The sequence below is a fragment of the Lepisosteus oculatus genome, chromosome 6, assembly GCF_040954835.1.
Source record: "Lepisosteus oculatus isolate fLepOcu1 chromosome 6, fLepOcu1.hap2, whole genome shotgun sequence".
In the NCBI taxonomy this organism is placed as follows: Eukaryota; Metazoa; Chordata; class Actinopteri; order Semionotiformes; family Lepisosteidae; genus Lepisosteus; species Lepisosteus oculatus.
The window spans coordinates 6,102,650-6,121,961 of record NC_090701.1 but is presented as its reverse complement, the minus strand read 5'-3'; the positions used below and the strand labels follow the sequence as shown (position 1 = coordinate 6,121,961).

The 19,312-nt window shown below is 36.5% G+C and overlaps 1 protein-coding gene across 7 annotated transcripts in view; it reads right to left on the bottom strand.

Moving 5' to 3' along the window:
- Nucleotides 1-19,312, bottom strand: part of rnf152 (ring finger protein 152) — a 73,953-nt gene that overhangs the window by 20,231 nt on the left and 34,410 nt on the right. Inside the window, exon 2 of one of the 7 annotated variants that reach the window (XM_015354955.2) lies at nucleotides 18,635-18,708. The exons of 3 other annotated variants lie outside the window; for them this stretch is intronic. The gene's annotated coding sequence lies outside the window, so the exon portion shown is untranslated. Of the gene's footprint in view, nucleotides 1-2,338; nucleotides 2,688-15,601; nucleotides 15,764-18,634; nucleotides 18,709-19,312 lie in introns of those variants that run through there. 3 more of the 7 variants (XM_069190928.1, XM_015354960.2, XM_015354957.2) reach the window with 3 other exon arrangements.

The window sequence follows — 19,312 nt, the reverse complement described above, 5'->3', positions numbered from 1 at the left end:
GAGTAAAATATGTACACAAACCACTCCAAAATCTGCAGTATTTGCAGGTCACTTACCTTGCAAAAAGCCTTCATGCAGTGGCATTAATCTTTTATACCTCTACCAAGGCTATTGTTACTGTACAAAACTTATGAACATTTCTAAGAGCTCCTGTTGGAGAACAAGTGGATATTAACAAGTGAGCTTAGTGGATAAGAATAAGTGAAGCCTGAAAGGTAAATTTCTATGTATGTGTGTGAATGTATTGACGCTAGTTCTGCACAACACCTAGGGACAAAAAATAAAACTACTCTGTAAAATTTCAAAGTACTGTTGCTTTTGTTTGCTTTATCAGCTCTGATACCGTTGCCAAAATCTAAATTCTGAATTGCAAACATCCAGCCTGTCAAATCAGTGCTACTATGATTACTGTATATCTCTGTTAAAACCTCTTCCAAAAATAAAGAAATGAGACCTGATTTATATACATCTACAGTATATAAATGCAAAAACTACTGGTCTGATTTTACTGGCATTTACATTCAATAGCGGCCATGGTGTTTTAGAAACATTACAGACAGCTTGTTCTCACAGAATAAAGTCAACTCACTGCTTCTGTCTCTTTTTGTCGTTGTTCAGGCTGTATTCTTTTGTTTCTATACTTAACATGCAAATTGGGAAGTCAGTTCCCTGTCATCCATCTTTTTAGGATGCATTTCATTACTTAGTCACGGCTACTGGCTGATAGAGGTAAATATGACTGGTAAATAAATTCCTCCTCTTTAACCTTAGTACTAACTTAGGTGGTGAACCCTAAAGAACTGGCCTCTCCACAAAGCAAGGGCTACTGGCTAACGCTACACATAGCAGCTGTGAGTTTAGCCGTGTTTTATGTGCTATTGGTACAGTAGCTAAAGTTCGCGTGTGCCCTAATTATGAATTGCAACTTGTCAGCTTTTATGTGGATGGGCACTTAGAGACAGATGTCACAGCTGAGATGGGTTTCAATTACTTTCTATAGGTACAGCTGACAAAGAACTGTCCACGGAGAGCATTTTGTGGCTTGGAAGGGCCGCTCAGCAGCCTGTAATAAAAATGGGTCAACACCCAGCACAAATAGATCACACAGCACAATAAAAAAGACAAAACAAATGAAAAGAAAACAAAGATTAACTGTTGAGCAGCTCTGAAATACTCACGAGACAGTCCAATGCTTCTAAAAGCAGCGCTTGTTGTCATAAAAAATTGCTTTGCTTTTTCTACTTACTACCTTCTGAGCACTTCAGCTTCAACTGCAGAGCTCTGCTTGCACTGACACCCACCCACAAACATCTTCACTTAAATGCAGACCTTTCAGATCCATTAGTTAGTGGTAAAATAAGGATTTACCCTCTCCAAAACCATAGATTTCACTGTTGTTCATGCTACTCTCTATAAAAGACACACATACCATCTTCAAAGTATTTTTTAGCCAGTTAGTTCAAATTGTGTAGCATATCCTAATAATGCATTCTCTATACATTCTTAATCTATTGCTAATTCAAGATACAGGACAGCATACTGTATAGTTATTACAGATTAAGTGATATCTTATGCACAGAAATTATTTTTTACATGTTGCTTGTTTTCATTTATCTTTATTTTTCATATGAAATGCATTCTCATGCATCTCTCAAGTGAGAGAGCAATTGTACAGAAAATAAAAAAGCACAGCAATGCTGTCCTAATCATATGCACAGAGCTTTAAATCTCAAATTCCACTAACTCTACTGCTTTTTCAGCCAAAGGCATCTAATGTGTATCATCACACAGTACCTCCCCAGGGGAAATGATACAGAACAGCACCTGAAGGAAAAGGGCTAAGTGTATTCAAAGGATAAACCACATTGTCCATAACTCCATTTGGGACATTACAGTAACAAAAGCACGGTTTCAAGCTGTTTCAAAAGCCGTTACCAACAGCAAACATTCATGGTTAATGTTTATTGTTACAGTACAGTTAACATTTCTTAACCAAAGAAACTTGCACAGGGCTATGTTCCAAGCAAAGCAAATCATAGTTTTGGCGTTGATTGTAAGGCAACACTTAAAGCAGTATAGATCGGAAGCACTGTTCCTCAAAAATGCATCACTGAAGTACAACATGACTTTGTGAGAAAGGGGCCATCTCTCAAGTCACAACTTGATAAGCAATTAACTTTATCTGCTGTGAGAGTGTGACTATTCAAAGTGAACTATAAAAAAGCATGTACAAAGTTCAATGATTTGCCATTGTGAAGCACCAAACAAAAATAGAATACTCTCCAAATGAGAGTAAAAACAAAGCAAATACATTTATCTTTCTACTAATTGCACATACCTCTCTGCAATTTCGAATGTTCTCATTTGCAGATTCTGTTGGCATTTCTGTCACAAATATACAATGTTTTGTTCTTCATGCTTGTCTGCAGCAGAAACGATATGCTCTATCGGCTCTTCCTTTGAACACTCAATTTATCTTTAGCTGACATTTTGTCTTCTTCATCCACTGCTTGTTTCTGTCTATGGCCTCCTAAAGTACTAATGGTTTCAAAACAAGATCCAAAGAAAATAGACAATGAGCAACTCGTGAATGTACTGAGCTTGTTAGAGCTGCTAACTGTCCTTCTACAGATTTCACCTTCAGAAGCTGAAAAAAAAAAAAACAGGTGAGTTTCACTGAATTGAAATGAAAGTAGTTGCCAGAGCATTTTCTCACAGCTCTCTCCTTGACAAAGTGCTGCACACAGTTGAATGTGCAAACATAAAGCATAATTCTTTAACATGTTAAGGCAAAAATCAATATATTTTTCAGATCTATATTTTTCAGATCAATATTTTTTGCTCTGCGGGTCCTGTGTGCTTTGTATTGAGAATTACACCTTGTTTTCATGGCTCCATTCAGTTTTTTTAATGAAGAACAGTGGAATGTTGTCCCAAATATCCTTGAACACTTTCCACAATTCTTTCAAGTTGTTTGCCATTTAACCTTCTCAGCACTGACATAACCCCCTATGGCTTTGAAGACATTCATATCAGGAACTTGTGAAGGCCATGACATTTTGTAAGTGTTCCGGTAGTCTCCTGATATTTTAAATGGGTATTTAAATAACTGACTGAGTTCTTGCAGTCTTTTTCATGTGTAGATACAATGCAGTGTTTTTATGAATGAGCAGTATACTGGATAATAATCTGCCCACTGGCAGACACCATAAGATAAAATACAACTCCACACCAGTACTGATCCACCCACATGATACACTGTAGGTTTATACACAGTGACTGTTCTTATGATCTCCAGCCCACGTTTGAGCTGATGTTGATTTTTGCCAAACAGTTCGAACTTGCACTTGCCTGTAAAAAGTCCCCTTTTCCCATGTTTGATCATTCCCCGTTTCATTTCCGTTCCCCATTCTTGTTTTGTTGCCTCTTCTGACCTTCTGGCTCTAATGTGCATCTTCCAATTCTTTAAAAAACTAGGATTACCTTTACCTGCAGTTAGGTGATTTAAAAAATCTCTCAATGGTTCATTGTCACTCAGAGGATTTACTCTAAGGAACTTGACATCTCTTTTGGGAAGTCTAGGTTTTCTTTCTTGGACCACTTCTATTGTGAACAGTAAGAGCTTCACCAACTCTCTTTGGTTTCTTGCTCATGGCAGTGGGTGAAACATGAAGTTGGGCTGTGATCCATCCATAGCATTTAACATTACTTCTTTCCTACGAGCCTTACTTGCATAGGCCAAGAGCAAGCTTGCTAACAACCAGATTTTTTGTCATTTAATTTTGTTACACAAAATAAATTGTTCTATCATTTCCTGTTTTCATATTTAATTTCCAGTACCATACTGTATGTCACACCTGTGACATTAAAAATCTACCATTTTTTTGAGCAGTGCATCTCACAGTGGTTTTCTTGAAGTCGCAAAATGGTTTTATCTAATGTTTCTGAATCTTGGTCAGGTAAACATGTGAAGCAAGATCTTTCAAAACCAAAATGCAATTTATTATCACAAACATTGAAAATGCTTTGAAAAACTGACTAAACATTACAGTACAGTAAGAGATATAAACCTTGTGCTAATTCAGTGAAATGCTCTGCATTGGTATCTCATTTACCAACATCCTTGGAGGAATAATTTAAAATGTTTCTTACAATTGTGCTTTGAAAAGAGTAGCTTTGCACTTTTACAATTTACTTGCAGGTTTAAGCCTAAAATACAAAAACAAAACTGTTACAATTTTAGCTGCACCATTTCAATGAACTGACTGAATTAAGCATAAAATGCAAGAAACCACATTTTAAGAATTTAAGCAGGAAACGGCAAAATGTTATCTGCGGAGGATCACAGCTGCCCTTACTGTGGTCCACAGTTTCACTAACAGGTCCTGTTTATCCACCTTAAAACTTGAAATAAACACATTACAATTGATTAAAACTGGCATAAGGAATCCTGTGAATCATCTCATAGTAAAATGCAGCATGCACCTTCAATTTTACAGATGCTTCACCACTGGGCTTTCATGCAAACTGAAAAGATAGCAAATAAAGAGTGAAATGTAATGATATAGAAGAATAACACAGCGAAACACCGCTTACTTTTCAGATCAGGTAAAATAGGGGTATTTCTTTGGTAACATTTTGAAACGTCTGTTGAATCCAAGCTCAGGTTAACCCCCACAAAACATCTCAGCCGAGATAACCATCAATTCTTACTGTAGGTTGTTCATAAGATTAAATTAACTAATCTCTCATTATACTAAACTTTTGAGCAAGATCTATGGTTTTATAAAGCAGTATATTTTCCTCCTCCTCTATGTGCAGAATAAAGTTAAACCTCTCCAGGCCCTTCTCAGGGGTTCCAATTAAAGAAAATACTAGACAACTACACCAAATGAAGGCATTCAACTGTTACTATTAAGTGCCCGTCCAGGTACTAAAGTAATTCATTACTCAATTATACATATTGTGTGATGAATTAAATGGCCTTCAAGGTGCTCCCTCATTCTCCTGCACTTACTGTCCTGGGCTTCAAAACAAGGGAGACTTTTAATAACATTTCAGATTCAGGTTAAAATGCTGCAGAAATGGCAAAATCTTCTGGAGTAACTAACAAAATTACAATTCACCAAGACACTTGTTGAAGATCCCCTGCATAAATGAAGCCATCCCTTGAAAATATATAGATTTTGTTACTTACATTACAATTTCAGAAATTATTGTAGAAAACCACATAACCATGAAACATCATCTAATGAGATACTCACTAAAAGCAGTGCACACCCACAATAAGTACACAAACAATACTAGTGCAGATAGGATCAAGCACAAAGGATGGTAGTACAGTAGGTACCTGATTGGGCACAAGTGGCTCATATTTCCAAAGCAGTTATGGCAGGGAGAAGAGTTCAGTTTAATGACAGTACAACTAAAGTTCAGCCATGCACAAATAGTGTGCTCTAACCATACAAGGTTTCAGTGTTGTTTACTAGTACGTTTTAATCAAAATACTGTGCGTCTGTAAAATCAAAGTAACTAATCAAATAAGTAATAATAAGTATCTCTCTAAGAGTCACAGTGAAGAAAAGCTTTCACATATCTGAAGAGAAATACTTACAGTATGTCCATGTGCAACTATAAATTAAATATTTAAACTCTTCTGCTAATGTCTACTGCACTGATATTCACTACTGATCCTGGAAGGCCATTGTGTCTTATGGTCTATTGCATCACAGCTCACTTTGACCCCAAGCATTAAATAATACTGAGGTCATTAAATTAAAGGATAATACAAAGTAAATCTAAAATAAAAGTATAGTAACCAGACATAATGACTGTCAAGTCTGCACTTATTCACTTATTAGTCTGGGCAGAATGTAGGAAGTTGCATTTTCATTATCACCAATACTGATGTTGTTCAGTATCACTAAGAATCAGGCCTCCCCAAGTTCACCTGGTCTTCCAAAATCATCATGCGGTTACACTGGTCCAGTTAGACTTCACTGAGCTAATAGATTAACTCCTTTCCCCTGAACTACTTTTCTATACCCAAGCCAATTATACCGCTGTTTAGACAAAAGTCCATGTCCAAAGAAGAAAACAAGGGATATCAACAGAGTACTGCTCTGCACACGCAACTAGATAAGGCTGTATTCCAGATTTTGTGCTTTCTTTCTTTAATGTTCAGTCAACTGCTGGCCGGACTGTCAGATCAAGGTCACATCCCATGATGCATGGGGAGAATGACTACAGCCTAGGAAAGGACAGGTGCATTTCTACTGTTAACAATTGCTACAACTGAAAAATTTGGAAAGCTGAATTACTGTACATCATGTGGTGATTCTTACAAGTACCGAATGGGTATTTTATATTACCATTGACAGGTACCTGTATACAGTATATACAGTATGAACCCTTTAATATTGCATCTGTCATTAAAGGATATCATAAAAATTAAGAGAATATTTTGCCCAAAGGATTTTAACATTGAAAGTAAGATGTGCTCACCAATATAGTTTGAAATGTTAAAGCTGCAAAAAGAATACATAAATAATGATAATGACCATTTACTTTGCATTATATAAAAAACTCCCATTTCAGAGACAATTTGTTACAGTGTTCTTTTAACATAAAAGAAAAATGGTTACACTAAAGATTTTTATTTCTCCAGTAACTCTGAGAGTGATTTGATAGCCTGGCAACGATCTGTTCAGGAACACCCAGGCACATAAATTGTGTGAAGATAAGCTAATTTGCTGTGTATCTGGAGCCAAAGCAATAGTAAAGGATCCTATTGTATTTTCTACGCTGACACTAACGAGCTTTCTACATAATTGGGAGAACGTCTGACAAGAAAGAAAAAGAAAAATGGAGATCACGTGACCAGTGTGCCAACCTTGTAGCCAAAGGATCTAAGATCCTGTGAAAAAAAAACTTTTTTGATTCTTTGTTGCCTCTGCTATTCATTTTCTTAGATTTTGACCCACATTTTGCCCTGGAATGTACAGATTCTAAATTCTCCCAAAAATGTTCTATCTGTTTACATTTGCTAAAACGGAATATACATATACAGTCTCATATGAAGCATGAAGATGTTTGAAGATGTTTCAGGCAAAAATATGCTAATTTCAGTTTATGCTCCTCAAACGAAATCATTTTTTTTTGCCCCTCCAGGTCCAAATTCTTGTTACAACTGGCAGACTTTGATATTATTTTAATCATGAATCATACATGACAGATCAAAGCTGACAGAGGACGAATGTCAAGTTGCAGGTATTTACAGCCCTGAGAAATTGTAGGTCTTATCTGGGTGTGGTAAATACTTGGCATATTAGGTCCCTTAGCTTAATCCCTATCCTACTTTATCGTTCAGCTCAACATAAGTGATATTCCTGAATCGATTACTTGTTTACCTACCAAGCTCTTTTTATTGTGGTAAACGATACAGAGATACTACAAGTCATAACCACATCACCATGCCAGTGTCTGCAGCTCCTTTTTAACTACTAAGTTATTCTGTGCCCCTTGCACATTTCATATTTTTGCTCAAAAATAGACAGTGCAGATGTCCTATTTGATTAGTGTAGAAGTAGTCCACTTCACTGTAGTCTGTTCACTTGCCTCACTTTCTCCTGTAAGGGTAGCAGTATTGTAGGCTCCTACTGTATTTCCCTTGTTTGAGCATTGTGTTCAAAATATAACAAAGGGTAAATCTTCCAGTAACGATGACATTCCTTCTGCATTTTAACTGACTTTTTAGCCCCAGTTAGGTCTACTTTTTCTGACATACATACAGCTAATGAGAAAGGTTTTTTTTCCAGAAGCATGTGAACAGTACTGCTAACGCTGTATTTCCATTACTGAAATAAGATAAAGACCCCAAAAAGCTATCATCTCACTAATTTACTCAGACACCAAAGCTATAAGCTAAGATGTTTTCACACTGGTCAAGTTTATATGAACACACATTCGCTCATTAAGATCAGATGGGCATTATTAAGGGGCATCTGCCCTGTTATAATGTTCTCCATCGTTACACATGCGACTACAGATACCGTCTCCCCCATAACGTTTTGTCATTACAGGCTGTGAAGGCTTTTGATCAGTCTGAGTGGGAATTTCTAAAGTCGGTTCTGGATTACCTTTTCATTGGATTAGATGTTAGTAATATGATTACAATTTGACACGGTGTCCCTTCAGCAGTGGTGTTGACAGGCAACAAGCTTTCTTCCTTATCTGCTATATCTTTAGCCCACTTTCAAGTCTTGTTTGCCTTTTGAAACCTCTAGCCTCACTTTCATTACTTTCATCACAGTATTATTACTGTTAATAAAACTCAGCACTATACATACAGTACATCACACTATGCATCGATACTGTATATACATTGCAATATGTAGATAATACCTCTCCAACCCAGCCTCATCTGCTAAATATTTTCTATGACTTCGGTGTTATACCAGAGTATAAAATCAATTGGTACGAGTCAGTACTGACATTCAATTTCGCAGGGGAGCGAACTGGCCTGTCGGACAGGACACCAAATATTGTGCCTGCCTGATTTCCCAAAACAAATGCAGCAGTCGCATATCTTGTTGGCCTTCAGAGTTCCTGTACAGAATAGTCTTACAATGCATGTTGCCCGAGCTGTTTTAAAGATACACATTCTTCTGGCAATTTACCATGACTCTCTGGATATATAAGCTTTGACTTCACCCCGCACTGTGGAGGCAGCAGGACTAAATTACAGTGAATTACGCATTGAACTGGGAAGAAGCCAAGGGGGGTCATCCTGGAAAATCTTTCTTTGAAGAAAATTGCCTCATTAGCAACTCTTCCCCTCAAATTAGCCCGCTTGACTTCAGCCCAACCAAATAACCTAAGAAAAGTCATTCTTAAATAGTGAAATGGCTTTTAAATTCAGTCCCTTACTTACATTTAAAAGGGAAATAAGATGTCCAAAGTCAGGCATTGTGCCAAAAAGCAAAGGGAATCTTTACCTGACTGGAAAACAAACCAACCATGGACCCTCCCTCCTACAGACATGTCACTGTGAAGATGAATGTCCCATTATCTTTGTTGGGATTTATAGCAAAACATCAAATGTAACTTTATTCAAGAAAGTCTAAAAAGCACCATGTGAAGATTACATTTTGTTTTGGCTCTCCGAAAATGAGATTTTTAACTTTAATCCCAAATGATAAATTCCTTTTGCCCCACAAATAAACTTTTCCTCCCACTTCACGTTAATGATAAGACATCAACACCACAATTACCACATTAATCACAGTTACCACAATAAAGACGGAAATAAAACTGCTTCCCGCATCAAGTGCTTTGGAAGAGGGAACTCTACATACAACATACATACTACATGAAGTATAGAACCCACTCAGGCAACACATGGCAACACATGGCAGCCATTCGGCACCGACAGCCCCACCACATAGCACATCAAGCACATCAAGCAAAGAACTGAGACTTTGCTTCACCAATTGAATTAAGGGGGAACTTCACAGAGATGAGAATTTGTAAGCCCCACAGCAGAATTTAGCTTGTATACTGAGGCTAACATTCCTGCTTTTATGAGCACTGCTTTCGAATCTCTAATGACCGAGTAGGCAGGGCCTTAACATATCAGTTGAAGGATGACATCAGCTACCGCAGACCCCAGTCCTTCTGAGGCACTGGTTTTTGGAAATTTCTAATCATAGGAGAGATTGTCCGCAAATGTTACTCCATTACAGCAGCACTCTGGTTGTCCTTGGAGGTCCACTACTGACCAGTCCAACCTTGTTTAGCTTCTAAGATATCACAAGATTTGGCTATAAAGTGATAACACTTCACATAATTCAACATTTTACTAAAAAACAGAAGGCATAAATGCTCCTTAACAACACAAGGTTGCTGGCTGATTCCTCAGAGTTTTTGAACGTTGCTTAAAAAGCAAAGAAAATCTTTGAAAAACCTACCAAGTGGACACATTTTTCTTTAATGAATTTACAGATATTTTAAAAACAAGTCTACCATCCAGTTTACCATAAATAACAACTGAATTCTAATGCAGAGAATTAACCTTAAAGCACCTTGTTTTGCAAAAGATTAGATATTTTACAATTTTGAAACCAAAGAAGGTTTCTCCAGCAACCCTGGACTAATATTCTAGAAAGGTAAAAAACAGAATTTGTTTCAGACCTAGAAACGTATACGGTAAGTGCAGATTAGAATTCAATTAATTAACATAACTCAGGATAAATTACTGAAGCTGGCATTTTAATTACAAATGGGCCAGATGTCTGTCAAAGTAAAAAAAAGTGATGGGAACCTACTGTACATGTGCTTGTTTAGGAATAAAGCAAAGCTATTTCAACCGTAAAATTCACAAGGCTTTCTTAATCTTTTTATATAAGGGGTAAGATAAGAAAATGGCTCTGAATGAAGCATTAAAAATACAAAATTAAAACGTGAAAAAAAACTTAACACTCTTATTAGTTTAGGAAAAAAGGAGGAATACTGAATACATCGATCAGATAGAGAAGCCCAAGATAGTACTTTTGTTATTGTAATCATAACATGCATTTTGTTATACTGGTCAGATTAATTGCCAAATCTGACAATAATCACCACGTTGCTCTTAATGTTTTTTTTTTGTGCCTGCGTGTGGAAACACATGGCAGCCTCTAAGAATATGGTGTTAAATAACCGAAATATACACGCTGCCAGAGAAGGTACACACAACACCTATTTAACCACTGCTCATTTAAAATCGTTAAATGTGTGAAGCAAGCAATGCGAACAGCTTAAGGGAGAGGTAAGGGGAATGGGTATTCAGCAGCTTGTCACTTCACCAATGATAATTGCTCCAGTGATAGCCAGGCCTTGAAGAGCACCTGCAATGCAGACACATACTTTCCCAGTAGATAGCATGTGGGACTGAACAGTACATTTAACTCATTGTACCTTAGGTTTTGACCTTTAGGTTGAGAGCAATATTTAGACACCAGGTTAAAAGCATACTTTCCTGGTGGTACTGGTGGAGACATTGATGCACCTCAAACATCTCCATTCAGTGGCAAAGAGTTAAGAGACTAACCTATTTACAGACTAGTTTTTCAAGTACTGGGACCCACATGGACACAGATATAGGTCTTGCTCTAAAAGGGGTATAACCCAGGTCTATTTTGAGCCATCCAGAAATATATCCTAATCTATTTTTTTAGAAACTCACACTAGGAATGAATCCTCACTGGGGCCACAAAAGCATCACTAAGTAAATCTGATGTATCTTTTCTTTTCTTGTGCTGCCCTCATTCTGTTGTTGTTTTTGTTTAATCACTGCATTTTTAGAATTATCATGCATGTATGAGACTACAGGTAAACCAAATATACTGTCACACAGAACCCCTGGACATTAAAGATCATCCCGATCTGATCTTATAAAGAAACCAACCTTTTGGATCCTGTAAAATCTGAAGAAATTATTAAAGATTTGGTGGTACCTACTGGTTCATTTCTCTTCTTGCTGAATCCTCTAGTCTAGAGACAACATGAATCCATGACCCTTAGGAGAGGGTTTGGTCTGAGTGTCCTGCAGCTTTAGGCTCTGCGGGGGTTTTCTGAGCAGCCAGATAGGTTCAAAGAAAGAATTAATCATCTTAGCTTGGGAGTTTCAAAGGAACTGGCCATGCCTCATATTCTATGCAAGACCTTACTTTTATTACATAAAAATGTAAAAGGAGAAAGTCAAAACGTTTTACCATTGGTAAATAATAATAATAACAATAGGCACTGAACATTACAAGGATATCTTACTGTATGTGAAGCAGACAAATTAATAAATTTTATACCCTGCAGACTAAACTATGTTTTCACTGTTTATAATGCAGACTTTCTTAAGAATCTGGCACTTTTTTTTCACATTGTGTTTGTGTTGCCTCTAGTGTGAATGTCAATTACTGCTTCAAATCTGGCCTATAAATTTGAGTTATGTTTGGCGTGTACAACTGTCCTGAAACCACAGAAGAAGGAGCAAATTGAACTGACGCCACTGTCCCAGATGTCTCTTGTCCATCAACAGTTCTTTTATGTGAGGCCATGTTTGTTAATAACCATTAATGATTAAAAGCTGTGATATAAAAATCAAGGGGGTTGCCAATTCTGACTGGATACACTGCAATACCTTATTTGAAAAAGTGTCCACAAATTACAACTTTACTTTCTAGAGTATACTCCAAAATGTGTTGTATGGCAGCTCTCATTAGTTGTTGTCTGTTTTTTTAAAAAAAAACATCCTTGGTAACTTCTTAAGGAAATGACAGATCTTAAATTATTTATTTTAGAACTGATTCATTTTCAGTGGCTTTGATTATTTTTTTAAACCAAATTCAGTTTCATAAAAGCTCTCTTTGAACAGATTAAACCATTCAAGCAGCTTCAAAGTAAATGTAATTTAAAATACGCTAAAAGATTGCTGAAATCAATATTGTGAAATTCTATAAGGCACCTCCAGTCTTGTGTTTGCAGAAAGACCTTTTGTTTTTACAAAAAGGACAACATTACAACATGCATGTAGTATATTTAGGTAACATTTTATTAAATGCACAAACTTTTTCGACCCTGGAAAATGGATTTAGTGACAAAACAACAGTAACATTAGTCATAATGTTTTGTATAATTGCTTTAGATTCTGACAAAAAAACACTGGCATATCAAAATTGCAAGGGACAACACTAATTACTCTGCAATTACTTGAAAGATCTCTGCACCCTGCTCTCAATATTGTACTGTGGACTGAATAAGATTTTATAGCGAAAGTTCTAATTTTATTATTTCCCTACATCACAAACCTAGTATTCCTCAAAATGAATATCAGATGTTCTACATTTGAGATACAGCCTCATAACCTCAATAAAAGAGATTACTTTTGCCCTTTTAAACTACAGCTACATTGCTTAGCTGCTTAGTTCTCATGAGAGAAAGACTCAGGGAAATTCTCACAATGAAGCTTCACACACAATGTGAACTTCCTCGGTCAGAAGGAGTTTAAAAATATGAAAGAGAAACAAAGCAACTTAATTACTCCTGCATTTTCCATGGTTTATAAGTGACCTTCTTCGCCTTCGGTAGGGAAGACCATGTTGAGGCAGTGAACGTGCTCAACTACTGCTGGGACCAGTTAGGGCAGAATCACTAAAGGGATTCTGGATTCCCTATGTAACCAGTGACTGCGTTGCCTGTCAGAATGTACACTCACAGCATGTGCTCTGTCTCTCTCCTGCTTATTCTTCTGGTTCACACGTGAAAAAAGGAAGTTGGTCTGATATAGAGGAAGAGAAAGGGACATTTTCAAAACAATTCAACGGCAATAAACAATATAAGATGAAGTCTCTGCCAGCATGTAACAGGATACAACATTTGCTAAACAATAAAGGGTTTAAAATGCTCAAGTGCAGCAAACGCACTGAAACGTGAGTACTGATGTCATGTAGTCTCCATCCATTTGAGATGTTATAAAATCCAAAATGAGGGTAAACCAGAAATCTTGGCAGCTCAGCTTTCCCAAAGGAAGCTACTCCTTCTAACCTAACTAATTCAACCATCTTTCAGTGTGTAATATCAACAGGTTATTTAATATATGAATGATATTCTTTGTGTCCTGACCACTTAACATGCACATATAAATAAATATAAAGTATTTGATTCCAGCTTAGTTGACATTATGTGTTTAAAGTCATGCTTTTTTATTCAGTGTAAGTATATGCTGCTGAAATATTCAAATTCTCAAATTTTCATATGAGATTGGTGGAGCTATAGTTATGTTATATTGATGGAGTTCTTAAAACTTCTTTCAAATGTGTTTCGAATGGACTGTGTTTAAATCCAGCTATTTAAACAGGTAAAGATAAAAAAAACAGCATTACAGGAGACGGGTCACAAATTTGCCTCTCTGAGTGCACAGAAAGAAAATGGTTGATAATTATGAATTTGTATGGAAAAGAGGAAGTGCTACAGATTCCATTCTAGGTAATCTAATAAAATGTGAAACTAATGCAAACATTACTCTAAAGACCTATGGTCTATTTCTGTTAGATGAATGAGAGATACCAGTAGAAACTATGTGTTTGTCTTGACCATGACTCACAAAAATTGATTCAGGTCTAGATGACCTTGGGCTAAGTCAAGGGAAAACACAGAAAACTGTGTAACAGGGAGATGATGCGCTAATCCATCCAAATCTATCCTTGTTTTGATTTGTCACATGACTCGATAAATTCTAAAACATAGTCTTTACAAAGAAAAAAATAACTGAAATCACTGCTTAAGTTAATTTAATTTAAAGAAGCATCACAAAACTAAAATAGCATCTCCAATGTTAGAAGATATTGTGTAGCTGAAGAAATAAAAGAAAAGTTTGATTAGGGAATCAAAGCAAGTTTAAAATTACAGTTAAGAATCTTAGCAAGTTTAAAACAGTTTTCATTTGCATATGAAATATAGTTGTAGGCAAGTCTACTTAAAAAAAAGTCAAAACAGTTCTTCACATTCAATACTTAAATACTCATGATATTTGAACTGGAATGTTAATTAATAGAAGAAACATACCACTTACAACACTCAGAGTTCAAGTAATGGTATTAGTATTTTACATTTTAAGTGACTCTGTTTTTGAAACGAGTTTCTTGTACGAGTTCTGAGGAGCAAAAATCAGACCCCACAGCAAAACAGCCTCTAAGGATTAATTCATTTTCATACAAAACCTATTCTCCCAGCATTATTGCAGACAGACCTATACAAAGAACATGAGCCTTTTCCTGAGCTGCTGGTGTTCCATTCATTTACCAAAAGGTGGTGTTTGGCAACAACATCAGAACATGATAAATGCTTAACCAAAGATACAAGACTCCACTTGTAAAAAGTCAGTCTGAATTAAGAAGATGATGATGCTTGTGAAATAAGCAGTCCAAATAGCAAAGCAGACATTGCTCTGACCAGATGGGAACTAATTAGCCATCTGACTCGAGGAACACTTGGGCACCCACAGGAAACCGGTATGCAAATGAAGTAAAAGGAGAAGAAGAAGCAGACATGCAGAAGGAAAGGACAAGAAAAGTCATGAGAAGACATCTGTGATGTTCTTTTTTGGTAAGAGGGGGTGCAGGAACCACAATGAATTTCTGCAAAGGTGGGTGCTATGACAGGGGTCCCATTAAACACTATGATCAACACTAGCAAATATCATGACAGAAGACATTCTTTGGGATAGAATGCAATTTTCTGCGGTTTTCTGTTAATTCAGCCATTTTTCCAATAAAGAACAAGAATGACAGTTCTTTTGATGTAGGTAGTAACCTATACTGATAATCAACACTTAAAAAAAGACATTATCTTTCATTAATGACTGCAAAACTAGCTAAAAGGCATTAGGATCTGTTTATGGTTGAGCACAATTCAAGCCAAGTAATAAGATACAACTTTTGGAAAAGCCATAGAAAAACAATTATACAGAAAAAGGTTGTTAGTGCATTGGGGTTACAGTATCTACAACAACTCATATCTAATCCCCTCTACCTACAGTGCATGTATGCCACACATCTATCTTACTCACCTGTGCATTCCATGAATTTTGTTCCACCCCCATCTTCATCCTTGCAGCAGCTCCCTAGCTCATTCCTCATTAAAGGTGGAGAAGGAATTCGACAACCCCATCCCTACAGACCAGTTGCTGTTCTCTGTGGTAGGTTACCATAACAAAAGCTTATCTGAATAACACCTATTCTCCACCCAAAATCGGATTTGACTGACAGAAACGTTAAATAGAGTAAGCAAATAAAATACTTCCACCTCCCCAGAGAATTGCATCCGAGATCAGTAGGGATTATTTTGCAGGTCGTTTCATCCACTACGGGGAAGACCAACCAAAATAATGGATTTACAGCTAATTAAGTAACATAAAAGTTGACAATTATAAAGACCTACAGTATATGGAGTCGAATCTTATAGGGGTTTAATAATTTTGCTTGAATAACTGAAATTATAAATAATACCAATTAACCACACCAAGATGTTTTTAGAAGGTGGGAGGAATCCCATTCTGTGACTGCTGAAGTCGGATTTAAAATGCCGTTTCCACATATCATTGCTTTGTTACTCTCCTTTAAGAAAAAAACAAAACAGTGTTTAAGAAACTTTGCTGCTTACTAAGGTATAATAAGATATATACTAAGATATAAGATATTGTACTTCAAGGTCTGTAGACTGCTGTTAGATTCCACAGTCTCTTAATCCAAAATCCCAACAATTTGATGTTTCCATAAACGAGTCTAACATAGTCCCTAACAAAATCTGGGTGCAAGAGGAGACTTTTTAAGGAATCCAAATCCTTTAATACCCTGAGTGCTTCACCTGTCTTACAACCATAATGCCTTCCAGGACCATAGAACTGTTTAGACCCCTGATCTATTACTATTGTATCTAATTACACAAAGGAATTCTGTCAGGGTCACACTGGGCACCACTTAATGCACTTGTTTTCACTCTCCTGTTAAAAACAAAACTAAAGACAGCAGTCCACTGTAACACTGTCACTTTCTGTCTGGATCATGTCTCTCCCTCCTAACAATGCTTTGAGTATAAATTATCAGGACATGACTTTTAAACCAGTCAAACCCTTTTGAAAAATGTCTTTAATGGGGTTTCATTCACTTTAAGCTTCTACATTGCTAAAATGAAAAAAGATTATACAACTGCAACATATGTAAAATATATGTTTCAGTCTTGCATTTTTAGAATATCTTTAAAAACAGATGGGTGAATTTTCAGAATGAAGAGGTGTTTCATTGCATATGTTGTTTTAACTAGACTTATCATGGTGTTTCTTCTTAGCCTGCAATATTGATACTGAAAAAAAGAGAATGAAAATAATTCACTTGATGAACCTAATCTTAAGTTCTAACTAGTTCAAAACTAACTGCTGGAGATGTTGAGCACCTAAGAAATCTCTATAATTGAGCTTCATTGGGAACCTGCTGTACAGGGGTCAATGAGGTAAATATATCTCAGGTATGTTTGTTTTCTTTATCTCTGCTGGGATGAGTGGCAATTTTCATTTGGCCTACAGCCATGATCACTAGTACTGTGATTGCTAGTACAGTGTTTAGATTGTGCTGATATACCAAAGCAGACCTGATACACAATTCGTCTAGAAAGAAAAGGAAAATATTTTTCATATGAGAATAGTGGTCTATGAAAGTGATGGGAAGACTATACTCCTTTATCACATGAATCTCCATACTCAGGACAGCGCTGCCAATAAATTATTCACTTTCCCAGTCACTATGGGAGTGCAGAGCATTATTTCAGTAGAGTTTTCTAGTTGTGTTTAAACCTAGGGGGACATTTTGCTACGGCTTGAAATATTTTACCTTAGACTGAGAACCATAAAAAAGACCTTCACAGACCTTGGATTCTGAATATCAAAATACAAAATGTAAGTAAATCATATACCTAATGTACAGTATGTGGAAACTTTTTCATGGGAATCTATTACAAGACAAAACATGTATACAGTTTATGGGGAATGTTAAATATAATACAGTAATTATAAATAATTAATGAAATCCAAAAGTGGTAAGAACACTAGTGATTATTGTAAGCTCTCTCAGAACCTCAATTCAAGGAAAGAAATAATATACTGTAGTTCCTATTTTACACAACATGGAACATGTAGCGGTGTAACATGGCACTTCTACATTCGTCAGGAAGGGACACTGTATTTCAGTAATGAATCAGAACAGATACAGTATTTCCTTTTCTAACATATAAGTAGTAGTACGGTAGATGTCTTGACACAATAAACTAACCTTGGAATTCTTTTATGATTAACACCTAACAAAATCTTACCACCAGCTGTCTCTCCCTCGAGGTTGAGCAAAAAGAAAGGGGTCTATTAATATTGTGCTTGTTCTGGTAAGTACTGAAAGAACCCTGTCAAATCAACTAGCTGCCTTTGTTCATATTCACCAGAAAAGTGTCATTTTATATGTCAGAGCAACCCATAGTTATTGCGCAGCTCAGGCTTGCTTTGTAATCTCTCGGTTTGCATTAGGACAGACTACATCCTTTGTTTCAATATAGCCTGTCTCTTACCAAATGAAGATAGCATTCAATGGGAAACTAGTCAACTGCGATGGCTTGTGATAATTTGTGATTATGCAACGAGAATGAGAGACCACACATCACACACATATTACGGTGGTGATGAATTCTTTTACAAAACCGAGGGTGAATTTTAAAAACGAGTCAAACAAAACTGAAGATTGTATTAAATATCGAATAAAAAGAAGCAATATTACAACATCCACAAAAGCTATGACCCTAGAGCAATGCTAGTGCTTAAACAGCCAATACCCACATTTAACAGAAAAGCAACTAGTTTTAACATGCACGTATGATACTTTTTACTGTACGGTACGATACAATAGCGTAAGACATTAGGGACTGCTGTTTATTTTTTTAAATCATTCTATGCAGCCATCAGTGGGATACATTTCAACCAAGAGACGAACATAGCATTACACAAAGCCGAACGCATGCACTAGCAGTACTGCAGTATTCCTCAAAATACCAATTACTACTCAACTGCGAGATCAGTGAATGCAGACAGTATTCATTCAGTACCAGGTTATGTCATCGTTTGTTTCCTTTCTTCGCAGCCTGCGAGACAGAAAATATTCAATCTGTATCTGCAGACAGGAAGAGTCTAGCGGCGGTGAGAGCAAGCTTTGTTCTGCCTGCATATAATCACATACAGTACAGCAACGTTACAGGAGCCTGTCAAGATACAGCACAAAGAAGCTTCCCTCCTAGATTTGCTCAAGAACCTAAAATGTTTACCCTAAGATCATACACCAGCTTCTTCGTCCACATATGTATACTTACAAATGCGAGACTGATAATAACCATAACTTGGTAACAAAATGCAGGTGCAATCTGCATATCTTTTTTATTCTTAAAAAAACCCGAATGATGACTATGATATGAACTGTCAATCATTTTATAACCTTCACACGCATACTGCACATGACACTGCATAGCTACATTTTTTCGTAAATACGTGTTGATGAAAACGGCTCGCTCTTTGGTTTCATGCTAATATGAATACTGTACTGCAGGGTGCAATGTTTTCATCCATTTCATGGAATGATAATACATCGTACTATTTATTTCAGGATAGAAAAACCACTCAAAATGCAAATCTATACAACGGCTGTCTTTTCATCCCAAAACTGTCTATTCACGTTAAATGAAAACTAAGATT